The sequence below is a fragment of the Lycium ferocissimum genome, chromosome 7 (genome assembly GCF_029784015.1).
Source record: "Lycium ferocissimum isolate CSIRO_LF1 chromosome 7, AGI_CSIRO_Lferr_CH_V1, whole genome shotgun sequence".
NCBI classification, from domain to species: Eukaryota; Viridiplantae; Streptophyta; class Magnoliopsida; order Solanales; family Solanaceae; genus Lycium; species Lycium ferocissimum.
Genome location: NC_081348.1, coordinates 35,884,727 through 35,890,726, shown reverse-complemented (window position 1 = coordinate 35,890,726; position 6,000 = coordinate 35,884,727).

Here is a 6,000-nt window from a genome sequence, read left to right as displayed (position 1 = left end):
CATGTAATATTATACTTACAAGTCATGTTTACAAGCCATGTTTACAAATCATGCTTACATGTCATGTTATAAAAACCATGGGCTCAGATGCCACCTGTATTCATATTCTTATTTTGGGAGTAGCATAGGTTTACCGAGAAGGTGTAGACTACTTGAAACTATGTATGCCAACGTAGGGTCAGGATCGCTCTGCCCAGTTAGGACGATACCTTCAGACTATTAATTGAATCCTTTCATGTCATGTTTATGTCTCATAGTCCGGCAAGGTATGGATTGCTCTGCTGGTCGGGTCAGGTAACAGACTCTACGTATTCACGTGGTGATTTCATGTTGTCGGTTATACTAAGGATTTTTCACTTAAAAATGTTTTACTTATGTTATATTATATTCATGTCAGATGTTATTCATGTTCCTGCTCAGCTTGTAGTTTCAGTTTCAGTTTCGTATTTCTTAATGTATCAATGTTATTAATTTGGTTTGCCCATTCCCCGACACCTCACTTACTATTCTTTCATTCAGTTGCTTTACATACAAGTGCAATTCAAATGTACTTACATCCATTTTACCCGTGCAAGCATTGATTTACATGACAACAGATTTGCTCACTAGGATTTGTTGACACCCGATTTTGTCCCGCCCCTTTTTCGAAATATTTATTTGCAAATAGTTATGTATACTTTACCACGGTTATTTGCTTTTATTACTATTATTTTTCATTATACTGCGAGCACTTAATATTATAATCGCGATAGTCGCTTTTAACATTTTTCTTTTACTGTCTCATGTAAAACGCATCGTATTTATTTTATACAATTGGACAATAGCATTTACTTAATTTCAAACCTCATTTACTACTTACTTATATTTTATTAAATTACGCCTTATTAATTCTAATGGCTCAATTATTATTAATATCACATATACATATATGTTCCTTATTTATCACTATGTTAATTCAGCCAAAAGAAAAGTTGAGGCCCAATCTGTGTAAAATCAGCCCACATTTATTCATTTCAGCCGAGCCCAACTCCATTATACCCGATCAGCCCTCTCCCATTTTTCCTAAACAAAAAAAAAAACCTAATCTTCAGCGATTCAACGCCTTCCTCTCTCATTCCATTTTCTGCATCGATGTCAGCCGCTCCTCAGCCATATGCAGGTCTTGCCTATCCCATTTCCGTGCAAAACTCGTCGCTACATCTGCCTACCATGTGTGCTCTGTTGAAGATTTCCCTTTCTCGCCTCAAGACGCAATATAATCTCCAATGATTCAAAATGGTCGACCATTTTCGGGTAAGATCTGAGTCGTCACGTGAAGATCTGTTCGAATTTTGGCCATATTCAGATTTTTACAGCTTTCTTTTGACCCATTTTCAAACCCTAGATGAGAAAATCCCGCCTAAATTTTCGAACCCAGCAAACCCTAGAAATCTTCCTATAAATATTCGCTTTTGGGTCATTCGACGGGGTTTTTTTTTGGTTTTGGAGAGAATCGTCCCATATATACCTCTGTAAATTTTTATCAGCCAACTTTTTTAGCTCAAAAGTTCTTTAGCCGCATATCCCCTTCACAACAATTAGTCAATATTGTCTCCATTCCGTTTGCATCATTTCTAAATCGGGATTCGAGTAGATTTTTGACACCGGCTCAGTTCACTGCACACGAGAAAGGTCAATGCAATCTCTTCGTTCCACTCTTTTTTTAGTTTGTTTTGATTTTCGATGCGTATTTAGATGCTTTGTTTGTATGTTTAAAGTGTTTTAATTTCAAGATGGTGCTGTGTTAAGATTTGTTTGTTCGATGTCGTAAAATAGAAAGTTACGTCCGATGTCGTAAATAGGAAATTAAATTCGTCTCTTGATAATGGTTGGTGCTTAGTTAGTATACTCATGTGTTTTCTTTTTTTTTTCTTTTCTAAAAATGTGACTTAAGATCTCTGTTTCACTATCATATAAAAGCATGAAATTTGTTTCCTTTCCAATGAAAACACTCCCCTGTATATGTTAGTTGTTATCCATATTAGGATGTAGATCAGTGTTCATTCTTTACTGGTTTAAGGAATACTTGGGATTTATGAAAATATGTTTATATGTAGCACGTTATCGGCATTTTTGAGAAACTGCCTCACCATTAATGTGTAATGTATGCTATTTTGCTGAATGTGTTGGAGTGTAACAAAAGAGATTATATCCTTTAGGATTTTCAAACAAATGTGTTATTCGAACAAAGAAATCCCATTCCTTTTATTTTAGTTTCGTAGGCTGACATGCTTGTTTGGTTTAGTTCACTGTTCGGCTTAGTTATTAGATTAGTCATTATTATGTTTTAGCTTAGTTTAGATCCTGTTGGAGGCTACTGTTATTACTTAAATTTAGTTTAAGCTATTCGCATGTTTGGCTTAGTTTGAATACTGTTTATTTGTACGCTGATAATTCAATCTAGTAAGTTTTACAGATCTATTTAGATTTTATTCCTAGTTAATTTGGTTAAGGTTTGGTTAAGCATGTATAAGCACTTATTGTTTAAGGTTGTTCATATTAGTTTAATTGAGTCAGTCTAGTTCAATATGACTTAGTCAATCAAAATGTAAATCAGTTAACAATCATATGGTTAGCTTAAAGGTGGGAAACAACCTGTGCATTAATCTGTCCTTGTGTTAGTCAAGTTCAAATCAATTAATTATTGTAAACGACGTGCTAAGTAGTCGTCCTCCGTGTTTATAAGGTTTGGCTGGGGGAATATGGTCTAAATCTTGTTCATAGTGCATTTGATGATTCGCAAGTATGGTAGGTCTGATTAGGTCTATGCTTGTAAAGATGATAATATGAAAAAATGAGTTTCTCAAGCTGTTTATAAATTAGTAGGTGCTCACTTATGGATTTTGGGGTATATAGGGATCTGATTTAGGTTATAGTACTGTCGCACTATGTGTCTAAAGGGGTATGAACCTATCCAGCTCATTTATGCTTGTCACGTAGTTGCTCTAGGTGATTCAAGCCTAACATAACTTTAACATAATCCGTAATATTTGCTTGGCCTTTATGCCCAACTATGTGACGATCTATGTGCTCATCCCAACATCTCTTGTGTTCCTGAAATTTGACAAGGAACAGTATTGCACTTGATTTGCTGCTGCAATCTTGACGAGCTGCTTTGGCAGCATGTCGAGATTCGGGCTGTTGATCAAGAGCAGGCACTTTACTTGAGGCAGTTTACTGTCACACTTTAGTTGCTGCCTCATTTGAGGGTGAATTGCTGCTATTTCTTTTGGTGAACTGCTGCATTATTGGCAAATGATTACTGCGTTTTAGGACTGAAAGACGCAAGTCTCTTAGCCTTTCAAAGGATAAACTGTTGCATTATTGAGATTTTAAAAAAAAGTTGCATTCATGAGACATTTCGAGGCAAATAGTTACTGCTGTATTTTCCTCAAACGAGCTGATGTGTTCTTGACATATTGCTGTTGTCCTGCTACGTATTATGGCTGCCTATTGCTACCATTATAGCTTATTTGAACCCTTTAAGTTTAAAGCGAACAGATCTCGCTTATTTGAGCATAAATACCATATTTGGGCCGATGGAAAAGTATTTAACTTGAGGCCACATTTTGAAAAGAATAGATTTTCTATACTCGATTGAAAGTTTACTGATCTGAATATGTTTAACTTAGCAAATGTGCTTTTCTCTTAACCTGCTCTGTCCCTAAAAATGACTCGCATAGTGATTCTTTGAATCCTATCGATTTTAGTTGTGCTTGTAATTAAGTTTCACGTTTGTTTTTCTTTGCTGGGCCTGTTATGATTTCATTTGTCCAAAACATGAAACATGCGTAAATTTGATTTCGTGTATGGATATGCTGGTGTATGGACAACCCAATTAAATTTAATTTTCTTATTGTTATGTGATGGTATTTGAAGTTTCTTTCTTTGAGTTATGAATTTTGCATTAGTAACTATCTTGATCACGCACTAATCCTTTTCCTTCTCATTTTATGCATGATCACCGCCTACGAGGTCGAGGGATTCATTCTTCTCCTGCATTCGGTGTTGGGCTAAAAGCCCAATGCAATCTTCTCGAGTCATTCCTCATCAATCCATCCGCAATAGCATAAAAATTATTATTGGGCCGAAATTCAACAGCAGCCCAGATTGCCGCCGTCTTGAAAATGGGCTGAGCCCATTAACTTACTTGCTCCTATATTTCATCATCTTGCATTTAATTTGTATCATACAACTAACTCTTTGTTTGTTTTGTTTTTCTTAGTTTAGATAAACCTTAATGAATTAGTAGGTTTAATTTCGGTAGTGGGTAGTTAGGTTAAGGAAAACTAAAAAATTTTAATTCCTCGAGTTTTATTCTCTTCTTTTTTTTTTTATGTGAAAATTATTCGTAATATCTAAATATTTATTTTATTTGGGAATAATTGATTTGCAAAATAGCATGACTATATATTTTAAGTAAAGGGAATCATATTTTATCCTTACTATCATATACATTTCAAAACGTCACTAATACGCAAATATAAACTTAAGAATATTTTATAAACATTGTTTTCAAGATTCATCCAATTATACATATTTTAGCCGAGCACCGTTAAATAAATTAGTAAAAAAGAAAAGAAAACTCATCATATTTTGCATTCTATTTATAAAATAAGTCTAGATTTTCTACACCACTATACCCACATAATGTAATTTTATCCTGAAGTTAAATTGGCTAGATCTTTTCTTAAAAAGCTTCTATTTGTATACGAATCATTTATTTTGCAAGTTTCATTTTCAAAATAACATTATCATTTAAAGTTTAGCAATATTTATAGTTTACTTTAAATAACATTCGCAGTCTCTTTTTTCGTGCAAATCTTGTTTTAAAATAGCATTTTCATTTAAAGCCTTAGCATATTTTTAAATCTTATTTTAAACAACGTTATTATATTTTTCTTTAAAACCTTAGTAATATTATAGGCCATTTTCTTAAAATTTAGGCACCTTATTTAACCTTAAGTAATTAATCTAAGTTTGGCGAAGAGAACCGTAGTTAACGGATCCTAGAGGATGCCTAACCCCTTCCCTTTAGGATAATTAGAACCCTTACCTAGAATTGAAAATTAAGCAGACCATTAACGGAGGTTTAGTTAGCTTCACCTTAGTTAATAATTAGGTGCCCTAATTCACCTTAAAATCAATTAGGTGGCGACTCCTAAAATAAAGCAAAATAGGAATCTCCAATATGTTGTACCTAATTTAACCCGGTCTAAATGGGGTATAACAGGTTTTTTCGTATCAGTTATTGGTGAGCCCCACTTCATTCAGGATGTTATTGTTATTTTATGTCTATGTCATGTCATGCAGTAGAGGTATGCTGGGAGCCTTGTCCCGGTAAACAGTTTAGCATTTAGAATCATGTTCAGAGGTTTCATAGATTAGTCTAGCATGTCATGTTAGATACTCAGTTGTGTTTAGCCTTGTCGGCTACATTATCATGATTTCCGTACTTATGTCTAAAACGTTATTTTCAGACTTATGATTACAAAACCTCATGCTTATTCAGACTTTTATGATTTAACCTATATCCCATATCAGTACATATCCCATGTTGATTCAAAGAAGCCATATGGTTAACTCGGTCACATTCAGCAAGGCATCGAGTGCCGTGTTATGCCTAAGCTATGGTTCGGGGCGTGACATCTTTGTTCCATTTCGACACTTGGAATAGGGCCAGACTGTATCATTTAGACATTTTTTGCTGACTTGACATGCTAAGTGTGATACACACATTAGTGGCGCGTGCGTAGCGTTATTTAGTCAATTTTTATTTATTTTTCTCTTCTTCTTCCCCTTTTTGCCCAACCATTTCCTCAAGCTCAAACTCCTTCAAAACCATTGTTATCTTGTTCGCCGAGAAAACAAGAGACCATCACCACTTTCTTTCTTTCTTTCTTTTTTCCTCTCTCTCCCTCCTTCTCTTCTGCTAAAAATAAAAAAAATTAATAACGACGA